Source organism: Tachyglossus aculeatus, chromosome 5, assembly GCF_015852505.1.
Source record: "Tachyglossus aculeatus isolate mTacAcu1 chromosome 5, mTacAcu1.pri, whole genome shotgun sequence".
NCBI lineage: Eukaryota > Metazoa > Chordata > Mammalia > Monotremata > Tachyglossidae > Tachyglossus > Tachyglossus aculeatus.
Genome location: NC_052070.1, coordinates 29,433,138 through 29,446,547, shown reverse-complemented (window position 1 = coordinate 29,446,547; position 13,410 = coordinate 29,433,138). Strand labels below are relative to the sequence as shown.

Genomic DNA, 13,410 nt, shown 5'->3' with positions numbered 1-13,410 from the left:
TTCCAAGAATCCTGGTGTTCCTGTCGGAGATACAATCCTTGGCTGTATGCACTATTGTCCTGATGCAGAAATTGAACTGTATATAGTCTAGTTAATATGCTTATCCTCAAGGGCAGGAAGATCCTGGCTCAGACTTCTCCTTCCTCTCCTTGTATTACCCCTTAACCATTTCATCATTCAACCTTCCAAGAGAGGAAGAGGGGAGGGTGACAGAAGGGAGAAGAAATGAAATCAAACTGTCAGTTTAGCTATTTGTTCGGGGTGGCACTACTGAACGATGCCATAGAGTGGAGATTGAAGTCACTGATCAAACTAAAGTTGGGGGGTTATTTGTGCATCATTTTTTTCCCTAGGAAGAGAGAGATTGGACTCTCACTCTTTTCTGAGATTCTGATATTTCTGAAATTTCCAGGAAAGCCAATTTTTCCCTTGAAAATGGAAACTCAGCCAGGCCTTATGAACCCCGACTGTGCTCAGGGGGTTACTCGTCCTCTCTTACATCCAGAATGCTTGTGGCAGATCTGTTTGAACAGTCGAAACAAATTAAGTGCCTGACAGAGAAAACATCTAACTTCAAACAAACCTTGGCAAAACCTTTTTTTATGAAAATCAATCATTCTGTGAATTATGAATATTAAGCTTGTCTTTATTAGAGTTCCTGTCAGACTAATTTTTATTGTTTTCAACAATAGTATGGTAATTCAATAATGTAACAATAATGAAATGTTCCCTTAACTTCAGCCTGTGCTGATGTGAAGTGTGGGTTTATGTGGGCTTTGAAGACTGATTTAATGTCTCCATGAATCACCAAAGAAACTGAAATTTACCAGGAAAAGCATAGACGTTTCAAGTGAATTTTGAAAGTTTAAAGCTAGTTCCTTATCCTTTGGTCATTTCCAGAGGCTCCAAGTAGTCTATTCATGTTAATTAGCCTCACTGGGATGAAATCAGATTGCAAATACGTCACAGAGAGCAGAATCATGGGCTGAGTGTCTGTTCAGCTGCTTTGGCGCTTTCTGCTGAAACTCAGGCAGGATTTTCCAATGCTTTTGTTTATGATTTCTCTCCAAGGGAAGGGAGAAATAGCCATGTGCCATCAGTAAGACCAGGCGTAGTGACATGCATACAACCTGCTGGAAGCTCCCTCTCTATGGCATGACTAGAGGCTCATGGAAAATTCTTATCAAGATCCAATACCCTGTGACAGCAAAGGACTTCCCTGTGTGGGCCAGAGTTTTCTCTGATTCATTCATCAAATGAAAGTTTGGGAGGTGGGTACGTAGTGCTGACCACTAGGATTTTGTTCTATGTCATCACACAGATGTTCAATTCTCCCAGATTCACAGGGAAACGGCCAGGAGACAGCCTCTGAAATCTATTGGATACAGTGTTCCATACTGCCTCTTTCCTCTCTCATTAATAGGGGTCCCAGTGATGCTAGTCTACTTTGTTGTTCTGCACAATATCTACTGTCAGTGGTGGCTCTGGAGCCTTTCTGAAGAAAGATGACAAATATGTGACTATATTGTAAGCTCCTTAAGAGGAAGGATTGTATCTACTAAGTCTATTGTATTGTACTGTCCCAAGAAATTAGTATAGTGCTCCCCACCAAGTGCTCAAACACTACTGATTGATTGAATTGTTCAGTCAGGATTTATTGGGATTATTCTGCTTGTCAATATTTTTAGGTCTGTCTCCTCTATTAGACTGTAAATTCTGTGTAGGCAGGAAATGTGTCGCTTGTTTTGTGCTTCACAACTACAGTACACTGCTGCCAGAGGCGTTCACTAAAAGCCATTGCAATCCCACGAAGGAACGGCACCTTTATTGGCAGTGATCCTGCTATTTGGAGAATCCCTTAAAGATTGACAGTCACGAGACTGGCGTAGCTGGCCGACTCAACACTTTCCCAAGTCAAGGTTTCGTTTGAAACTGTGCCGAGTGGAAACTTTGCAGGCCAACTTTACAGGGAATTTTGCAGGTTACAGATAGGAAATGGGAGCTTTCTATTACAAAAGCTTGTCCCCGGGGGCTTGATGCTGCCACATTTGGGCACTCAATAAATGCAACTGATTAACTGATTTGCAGGGAATTTCATGTTTGATATTTTAAAATGTGAGAGAATCCCTGAAGATATCCAGATCAGTTTTCATTAAAATGTTTACCATGAAAATTTGGCAGAACAACTAGGTATGGGCAGGTAAGTAGCACGGTTCGGGTTCAGCTGCAGACTTTAGCAACATGGCTTAGTGGAAAGAGCACAGGCTTGGGAGTCGGAGGGCATGGGTTCTAATCCCGGCTCTGCCACTTGTCTGCTGTGTGACTTTGGGCAAGTCACAACTTCTCTGTGCCTCAGTTACCTCATCTGTAAAATGGGGATTAAGATTGTGAGCCCCTTGTGGGACAACCTGATTACCTTGCATTTATCCCAGTGCTTAGAATCAATCAATCAATCGTATTTATTGAGAGCTTATTGTGTGCAGAGCACTGTACTAAGCGCTTGGGAAGTACAAGTTGGCAACATATAGAGACAGTCCCTACCCAACAGTGGGCTCACAGTCTAAAAGCTTAGAACAGTGCTTGGCACATAGTAAGCACTTAATACCATAATTATTATTATTATTATTATTATTTAGAAGGCACAAAATACTCTTTAGCAAGCTGCTAACTGCTATACCTCTGCTGCTGCCTCTATTATTATTATTATTAATATTATATAATATTTTATATATTAATTATAATATTAATAATAATAATAATAATAATGGCATTTATTAAGCGCTTACTATGTGCAAAGCATTGTTCTAAGTGCTGGGAAGGTTACAAGGTGATCAGGTTGTCCCATGTGAGGCTCACAGTCTTAATCCCCATTACACAGATGAGGGAACTGAGGCACAGAGAAGTTAAGTGACTTGCCCAAAGTCACACAGCTGACAATTGGCAGAGCTGGGATTCGAACCCATGGGCTCTGACTCCAAAGCCCATGCTCTTTCCACTGAGCCATGCTGCTACCCTGCTGTTACTACTCTGGCTACCACTACTTCTACTACTAATAATGCTATTAATACTGTTACTACTATTGCTACTACTACTGTCACTGCTACCACTAATTCTACTACTACTGCTACACCTGCTATTACTATTGCAGCTGTTACCACTACTACTACTAATAATGCTATTAATACTGTTACTACTATTGCTACTACTACTGTCACTGCTACCACTAATTCTACTACTACTGCTACACCTGCTATTACTATTGCAGCTGTTACCACTACTTCTACTACAGCTATGGCAGCTACCACTACTGCTACGGCTGCTACCACTACTGCTACTACCACTACTCCTGCTACCGCTTATGCTACCACTACTTCTATTACTACTTCTACTCCTGTTACCACTACTTCTATTAATACTAATTACTGTAATAATTATAGTATTTAAACACTTATTATGTGCCAGGTATTGTACTATTCCTGCCAGAACCAGTTTGATTACTACTAGTTCTGCTACTTCAGTTCCCTCATCTGTAAAATGGGGATGAAGACTGTGAGCCCCACGTGGGACAACCTGATTACCTTGTATCTACCCCAGTGTTTAGAACAGTGCTTAGCACATAGTAAGAGCTTAACAAATACCACCATTATTATTATTATTATTACTGCTACCACTTCTTCTCATTCATTCAATCATATTTATTGAGCACTTACTGAGTGCAGATCACTGTGCTAAGCACTTGGAAAGTACAATTCAGCAACAGAGACAATCCCTACCCAACAGCAGGTACTACTCTACTTCTACTACCTCTACTCCTGCTCCTGCAGCTGCTGCCGCTACTACTACTATCAATCAATCAATCAGTCAATCTTGCCCCCTCTTACTTCACCTCCCTTCTCTCCTTCTACATCCCAGCCCACACACTCTGCTTCTCTGGTGCTATGCTCCTCAGTGGGCCTTGTTCTCGCCTGTCCCGCCGTCGGCCCCTGGCTCATATCCTACCTCTGGCCTGGAAAAACCTCCCTCTTCAAATCCACCAAACTAGCACACTTCCCCTCTTCAAAGCCCTACTGAAAGCTCACTTCCTCCAAGAGACCTTCGCAGACTAGGCCCCACCTTTTCTCAGTTCCCTTCCCCTCCTCATCAACCCGACTCGCTCCCTTTGCTCAAACCCCCCACCCCACTGCACTTCTGTATATATGAACATATCTATAATTTTATTTATATACATAAATGCCTGTTTGTTTTGATGTGTATCGATCTATAGTTCTATTTATTTATATTGATGCCTGTTTACTTGTTTTGATGTCGTTCTCGCCTTGCCTCATTCTCGCCTGTCCCGCCATTGACCCCCAGCCCACGTCCTCCCCCTGGCCTGGAATGCCCTACCTCCGCAATCCGCCAAGCTAGCTCTCTTCCTCCCTTCAAAGCCCTACTGAGAGCTCACCTCCTCCAGGAGGCCTTCTCAGACTAAGCCCCCTTTTACCTCTCCTCCTCCCCATCCCACCGGCCTTACCTCCTTCCCCTCCCCACAGCACCTGTATACATGTTTGCACAGATTTATTCCTCTATTTACTTGTACATATTTATTATTCTATTTATTTTGTTAATGATGTGCATTTAGCTTTAATTCTATTTGTTCTGATGACTTTACACCTGTCCACATGTTTTGTTTTGTTGTCTGTCTCCCCCTTCTAGACTGTGAGCCCATTGTTGGATAGGGGCCTTCTCTATATGCTGCCAACTTGTACTTCCCAAGTGCTTAATACAGTGATCTGCACACAGTAAGCGGTCAGTAAATATGATTGAATGAATGAATGAATGTCTGTCTACCCCCTTCTAGACTGTAAGCCCAGTGTGGGCAGAGATCGTCTCTCTTTGTTGCTGAATTGTATTTTCCAAGTGCTTAGTACAGTGCTCTGCACACAGTAAGCACTCAATAAATATGATTGAATGAATGAATGAATGAATCAATCAATTACATTTCTTGAGTGCTGACTGTGTGCAGAGCATTGTACTAAACACTTAGAAGAATACAATATAATGGAATTGGTAGACATGCTCCCTGTTCACAAGGAGCTTACAGTTTAGAGAGGGAGACAGGCATCAATATAAATAAATGAATTACAGCTACAAGCATAAATACTGTGGGGCTGAGGGTGGGATCAACAGTGGGTACAATCCTATCCAACAGGAAGCATGCACAGAATTCTTGGGGAACACTTCACATTACTTCCTCTTCAAAAGAGGTCAGTTTTTATGTTTAAATCAAAGGAAGTCCTTCATAAAATAGGTAATGAGATAAAGCCTAGTAACAACATGAATTGGAATTCATATGAAAGCGTTTCATTGTCAAGATTCCAATATCAGATTGGTGTGAAAACCCAGACTGTAATTCAGAAACGTACAGAACTAGTGCAAGATGAAATTTATTCTAAAACAGTTGGATTGCAAAATGAAGGATAAAATTAATACATACATGTAGGTGTCGTTTTATCTTTAATAACCCCTGAAAATGTGTTCTTTCTTTTCATACTCACTCAGGCACAGATAAAGATACAATCCATTCCCAGTCAGTAGACCTTATAATAATGCAGAAAACATTTGTTTTAGCTGATTACTCAGTTTAATTGATCCTTTGGGGGAAAGGTCAGAGGAAAAAAGAAAGTCAAAATGTGGATGAGGCAAAAGTTTAGTTGTGAGAGCCCACTTGGGCATTGATTTATGATTCTTGATTAACAGAGTTTGGAGATGTTCAATGCCTCCTCTCTATGGTTAGTGATAGCTGGTATTTTTTTATGTCTAAATGTGAAAGTATCATTTCCATCTCCCATACTCCTGGATAAGATTGATTAAAAGGAATGGTGGTTAGAGAGAGAGAGAAAGAGAGAGAGAGAAAGAGAGAGAGAGAGAGAGGAGAAGGGGGAAGGAGAGAGAGACAGAGAGAGAGAGAGAGAGAAAGAAAGAAAGAAAGAAAGAAAGAAAGAAAGAGAGAAAGAAAGAAATAAAGGAAGAAAGAGAGAAAGAAAGAAATAAAAAGGAAGAAAGAGGTGAAAATTAGTTTACCATTGATTTTCTCCAGCTCACCTTGTGAGGAACAAACCATGTATTCTGGAAAAAAAGTCTTCCCTTTGCAATTTGACTGAAGGAAATTTAGCTTACGGTGAGATGATCTGTTAATTTATGTTGTCAAAAATACTGATTGAAGTCAAAAATCATTCTCCCAAAGAACAATCCCCAGTTTTGAAATAGGGCATCTCTTCTTTTCTTTTTGATTCTTCTTGCTACAATTGTGGTGACTAACACATTGTTTACTATTAATGGAACACTTACAATGTGCTAGTTTCTGTGCAGAGCATCCACATGACATATTCCAGTTTACTTTATAATCTAATAAGTGATGTTCCTCAATATATGAATTACAGGCCTGACTAGAAAATTGTCAGTTTGGTGAAATTTTTGCTACTGAATCCTGATTTTCCCATTTCTTTGCCCATCCATTGGTCTGCTTTCCCAGAGATGGTCATTTGAGTGAGGCTTCGGCTGAAGTTGCTTGATAAACAACAAAACCTCCCCTTTATTTTTTTTTCTTCCTCAGTCTTTGTGTCAGCCTCATCAGTCCACAGATCCACTCACAGACATCCAACACTCAAATTCAAGAGCAAAGCTGAGCAAAAGTGTGTTCTCTTCTCTTTTGCGACCTGCCACTTTGCTGTGTGACCTTGGGTAAGTCACTTTACTTTTCTGTGCCTCAGGTATCTCATCTGTAAAATGGGGATCAAGATGGTGAGCTCTACATGGGACAGGGACTGTGTCCATCTGATTTGCTTGTATCCACCCCAGTGCTTAGTACAGTTGTCTGGTACATAGTAAGTGCTTAACAAATGTCATTATTATTATTATCATTATTATGATTAATCCCAAATGCCTCCCTGTGAGGGAAAGCTTCCCAGGGCTCAAGCAGAGCTTTCACATACAGCCCAAAGGCTGCTTCTTCTGTCGATTTCCATACTTTAGTGAAAAAAGAAAAACAGCACCAGCAACATCATCCTATCAGTGGGAGCCATCTTAAGACATCTATTACATCTATGATTGTCCCTTTTCTTTTTTATATATTTTGAAGTGCTTACTATGTGCCAAGCAGAGTCAGGATTAGATCTCAGGATCCTCGATTCCTTGGCTTCTGCTCCATCACTTGGCCACACTGTTTTTCTATGGGTGTGTATTCTGCTTAAAAGGCCAACCTGGGACCCACAACCCTGGATACTCAAATAGCTATCGCTATGCTTGCTTTTTGGAATGCCTATTGTCTGTCTCCTCTTCTATTCATTCATTCATTCATTTATTCAATTATATTTATTGAGCACTTACTGTGTGCAGAGCACTGTACTAAGCACTTGGGAAGTACAAGTCAGCAACATATAGAGACAGTCCCTACCCAACAACGGGCTCACAGTCTAGAAGCTTACATCTGGAGCTTACTCTAGATGTAAGTTCATTGTAGGCAGAGAATGTGTCTGTTACATTGTACTTTCCTAACATCTTAGTGCTCTGCACAGGGTAAGCACTCAATAAATAGGGTTGATTGACTGGCCTAGTACTCTTTCCTCTTTTGTCTCCTTGTCTCTCCTTTCCTACAAAGCTTAGCTCAAAAAAAAAGCTTTTCCTTCCTTGAAATCAGTGCACCATTCTAGTCTGTCTTTGGGAAGTGACTTCCAATTTTCACCTGGGTTGCAGCATTGCCTGAAGCTACTTTTCATTATGCCCTTAATACTTTTACTCTTTACTTGCTTTGAGTTTCCCAATTTCAGTTCTCCATCAGTCAATCAGTCAATCATATTTATTGAGCACTTACTATGTTCAGAATATTGTCTAAGGGCTTGGGAGAGTACAATCAATCAGTAGTATTAACTGAGCTCTTACTATGTTCAGAGAGCACTGTACTAAGTGCTTGGGACAGTACAATATAATAGAATAGGTAGGTGAGATATCTGCTCCCACGAAGTTTATAGTTTAGGTATCCTGCTGGAAAAGCAGCATGGCTTAGTGAATAGAGCACGGGTTTAGGAGTCAGAAGAACTTGGGTTCTAATCCTGGCTCTGCCACAAGTCTGCTGTATGACCTGGGGCAAGTCACTTCATTTCTCTGAGCCTCAGTTACCTCATCTGTAAAATAGGAATTAAGAGTGTGAGCCCCATGTGAGACAGGGACTAACTTATATCTACCCCAGTGCTTAGAACAGTGCTTGGCACATAGTAAGAAGTACGCTAGTCATTATTACTATTATTATTGTTATTACCAATTTTCCTTAAAGAAAATTGAACACTATGATTGCCTTGCCCCTCTCAGGGTTGCACCTGGTGAGTTTCCAGTACTCTACCTGTCCCAACTATGGGAGGAAGAGTCAAGCAGAGGCCTACCCTTCCATTCCTAGCTTGGGCAGTGGCTAGCGAGTGGAAGGCAATCTGCTACAAATCAAAACTCCCCTGTGCTGGGCAGCAGCGGGATGGGAGAGAGTCAGGGGTGGAGACTTAGGCCTACTGCACAGAAGGAGGTAATGGTAAACCACTTCCATATTTTTACCAAGAAAACTCTATGGGTACACTATTGGAAGGATTGCAGTTGGAGGTGGGGTGTTCTGGGTTGGAGATGACTTGACAGCTTAAGACACGTCAATGATTGCCTTGATGTCACATGTGACCAAACACTTTTTTTGGTTTTGATTTATATTTCTTTGTGTATCTGCTCATCCCTGGACTGTATATCGCTGACAACACATCCACCATCTTGTACGGGAGTTTCACCAGTAGCACCTACAAACTATATGCAAAACCTAATAATAATGATGGTATTTGTTAAGTAATTACTAAGTGTCAAGCACTGTTCTAAGCGCTGGGGTAGATATGAGGTAATCAGGTTGTCCCATGTGGGGCTCACAGTTTTATTCCCCATTTTACAGATGAGGTAACTGAGGCACAGAGAAGTTAAGTGACATGCCCAAAGTCACACAGCCTACAAGCCAGAGAAGCAGTGTGGCTCAGTGGAAAGAGCACGGGCTTGGGAGCCAGAGGCCATGGGTTCTAATTCTGGCTCTGCCACTTGTCAGCTGTGTGACTTTGAACAAGTCACTTAACTTCTCTGTGCCTGTTACCTCATCAGTAAAATGGGGATTGCCTCTGAGCCCCACGTGGGACAACCTGATCACCTTGTATCCTCCCCAGCGCTTAGAACAGTGCTCTGCACATAGTAAGTGCTTAACAAATGCCATCATTACTATTATTATCATTATTATTATTATTATTGTTCTCTGGACCTCAGTTACCTCATCTGTAAAATAGGGATTAAGACTGTGAGGCCGACGTGGGACAACCTGATCACCTTGTATCCCCCCTCCCAGTGCTTAGAACAGTGCTCTGCATGTAGTAAGCACTTAACAAATGCCATCATTAATTAATTAATTAATTACAAGTGGCGGATCTAGGATTGGAACCCATGACCTCTGACTCCCAAGTCTGTGCTCTTTCCACTAAGCCATGCTGCTTCTCCTATTCCAGGGCAAGATTGTCAACAATAAGGTCCAAGAGTACAGTCTGATCACCAGCACTGAAACAATGCTCACAGCAACTCAGCTCAGCTTCATGAAAATGACGAAGTGCAAGAGGGCACAGAGAAGTCAAAAGGACAGAAAAACAGTAAAGATATCATAAAACCCAGTCTCAGACAGGGCAAAATGGCCATGAACTGTTGGGAGACCACTTAAGATGACAGAACAGCCTGGAATGCAGCAACTGGGAGAGGGAATGATCTCCTTCAGAAAACACTTCAAAGAGATGCAGCAGAAAGAGGCTCTGAATGGGATAAACCCGTTAACACAGCAAACATCTACCCATCTCGTGCCAACGATGTGCCAGACTTTCTCGGCCACGAATCAGTCTTCTCAATCCCACTCAAACGCTTAGGTAGGATCCATCCATTAATAATAAAGATGGTGTTTAAGTGCTTTACTATGTGCCAAGCACTGTTCTAAGTACAGGGGTAGATACAAGGTTATCAAGTTGTCCCATGTGGGTTTCACAGTCTGAATGCTCATTTTACAGATGAGGTAACTAAGGCACAGGGAAATTAAGTGACTTGCCCAAAGTCACACTTCTGATAAGTGGCAGAGCCGGGATTAGAACCCATGACCTCTGACTCCCAAGCCCCTGCTCTTTCCACTAAACCATGCTGAAACCAAAGGACAACTCCCTCTCTCTTTTTCTTTGTCTTTCTTTCTTTCACACTCTTTCTATGCAAACACGGGCACACCCTCCTACTCATGTAATTCATTCATTCAATCGTATTTATTGAGTGCTTACTGTGTGCAGAGCACTGCACTAAGCGCTTGGGAAGTACAAGTTGGTAACATTTAGAGACGGTCCCTACCCAATAGCGGGCTCACAGTCTAGAAGCATAGTCTTCATACGATGCCCAGGTAGAAGGATCATGAAATGTGAAATTTGATTCTTTTTCATATAGGCAGTTTTCAACTTCAACGTTTCTGGTTACAATTCATGTCACGGCCTGTGTTAGATATGGTAGTTTCATTCAATCGTATTTATTGAGCATTTACTGTGTGCAGAGCATGGTACTAAGCACTTGGCACTGTACTAAGTGCTTGTTACATGATACTTTTTAAACACTTACTGTGTGCCAAGCACCGTCTAAGCACTGAAGAAGATACAAGTTAATCACTTTGCGCACAGTCCTTGTCCCCCATGGGGCTCACACTCTTTTTCCTCATTTTACAAATGAGGTAATTAAGGCACAGGGAAATGAAGTGACTTGCCCAAGATCACATAACAGACAAGTTGTGGAGCCGGGTCTAGAACCCAGGTCTTTCTGATTCCAAGGTCCATGCTCTATCCATTAAGCACACTGCTCCTCCTGGTTACAGCCTGGATGGGAGAAGAGAAAGGGAGTCATTGCAGGATGGCGTATCGATGGAGGATTCAGGAGCTCCAGAAGAGGAGGGTAGATGGATCCATGGGGACAGGTGATAGTTGCATACAAGCAAAGAAAAAATGTGGAATCAATTTTAAAAGCTTCGACCAGGGACAGGGAAGTGAGGGAAGCTTTATAGATGCAGGAGAGGGCAGAGTGGGAGATGACCGGGTGTGGAGACTGGGGAATCACCAGGAACAGGCAAAATAGCCATTTTCTTTCTGGTAAAGTCACAGTCAGTTACCCTCATTCTGACTCAATCCAAATACATTAATATACTCAGGGCACTCATCTATAATTAATTGACTATACTATCATGCATACTTTTCTTTAAAAATAGGGTATCTGACCTTATTTCAGGGACCAATCCCCCATTTATAACATTTTTCCAAAGATAAAATTGGTTCCAACATAGAGGTTTCAATTAAAGACACCATTTTCAGAACTACCTGAATGAGAAGGAAATAAAATCCTCTATTTTGAAGGAAAATAGAGCTTTTACTTTCTATTTATTTCATATCTGTAGACATTTCATTGCTCTGAACTTTCAGGTTTTTTTAAACAAAGTTTTGTAGAATAGCGCTATCCATCTCATTAATCATATGTCAACAACCACTATGTGATTTGTCAAGCTCAGCATAAGATTAATGGCAGATGAGAAGAATATCATTCTCAACCTTTCACTTCCCTACATACACACAGGTACATACACACACAAACACACGCACACATACACACACACACACACACACACACACATGCAAATCACCCTAGCCCTAGTCAAACTAAGAAAATAAACTGGAGGAATGAGTTTAGTACAGGGCACTGCACCTAATGGGTGCTCAATAAATACCTTTACTACTACTACTACTACTACTACTACTATGACTACTACTACTACTACAAGTAGCGGGGCCTATTGAAAAGAGCACAGGGCTGGGAGTCAGAAGGACCTGGGTTCGAATCCTGACTCTTCCACTTTTCTGCTATATGACCTTGGGCAGGTCACTTAATTTCTCTGTATCTCAGTTACCTCATCTGTAAAATGGGGAATAAGATTGTGAGCCCCATGTGGGACCACAGATGGTGCCCAACCTGATTACCTTGTATCTACCTCAGCACTTAGTACAGTGCCTTCTGGCATATATTAAGTGCTGAAATACCCCAAAAAAACCCCAATAATAATAGTCCCACCTCTGACACTTGTCTCCAGCATGACCTTGGACAAATCACTAAAGTTCTCTGTGCCTCAGTTCCCTCATCTACAAAATGTGGAATGATTGTTATTTCTCCCTCTTAATTAGATTATGAGCCCCATGTGGGACCTGGTTATCTTATATTTGCCCCTGAACTTAGTACAGTGCTTAGCATATAGCATATAGTAGAGTAACCAGATACCACAATTATTACCATTACTTTAATGTTTCCATTTATTTCTCTTATCTGGTTTAGGTAGAACAAGAACAATAAACTATGCAGTCAAAAAAAAAAAAAAGAAATCATGTGAATATAGAGCCAAAACACTTTTCTTAGGCCAGCTCACAATTTGCCCAGGACTTGTCTAATAGGACCAAATATAAATTTAAAGAAGCTGGTTATAGAAGATCTAATTGGTTGCCCATCCTAATGCTTAAGAATAGACCATTTAGCAATCATTTTTCCCCTCTACATCCCTAATCTTCTACATAGGAACCCATTATGGACCACTTCTCTCTGTATCATCCAAACCCCTCCGGAATCTGTTGATATTTTCTGCTATCCCAAGCTCCAGTGGGAACACATTCCATGCTTCACCCCCTTCTCATATTCATTCATTCATTCAATCATATTTATTGAGCGCTTACTGTGTGCAGAGCACTGTACTAAGTGCTTGGGAAGTACAAGTTGGCAACATATAGAGACAGTCCCTCCCCAACAGTGGGCTCACGGTCTAGAAGTCAAAAATCTCCAGTGGCTACCAATCAACCTGCGCATCAGGCAGAAACTCCTCACCTTCGGTTTCAAGGCTGTCCATCACCTCGACCCCTCCTACCTCACCTCCCTTCTCTCCTTCTACAGCCCACCCCACACCCTCCGCTCCTCTGCCACTAATCTCCTCACCGTGCCTCGTTCTCGCCTGTCCCGCCGTCGACCCCCGGCCCACGTCATCCCCCTGGCCTGGAATGCCCTCCCTCTGCCCATCCGCCAAGCTAGCTCTCTTCCTCCCTTCAAGGCCCTACTGAGAGCTCACCTCCTCCAAGAGGCCTTCCCAGACTGAGCCCCCTCCTTCCTCTCCCCCTCCTCCCCCTCTCCACCCCCCCACCTTACCTCCTTCCCTTCCCCACAGCATCTGTATATATGTATATATGTTTGTACGTATTTATTACTCTATTTATTTATTTATTTTACTTGTTCACATCTATTCTATTTATTTTATTTTGTTAATGTGTTTTG

At 41.9% G+C, this 13,410-nt stretch overlaps 1 protein-coding gene and 1 non-coding gene across 2 annotated transcripts in view; one reads left to right on the top strand and one right to left on the bottom strand.

Annotated features, from left to right (window-relative positions):
* The window catches only part of DOK6 (docking protein 6), a 357,850-nt gene that overhangs the window by 319,205 nt on the left and 25,235 nt on the right, over positions 1–13,410 (bottom strand). The window lies entirely within an intron of this gene.
* Positions 8,337–8,473, top strand: LOC119929226. The gene has a single exon (XR_005451360.1). It is a non-coding gene; the product is annotated as a small nucleolar RNA SNORA7 (small nucleolar RNA).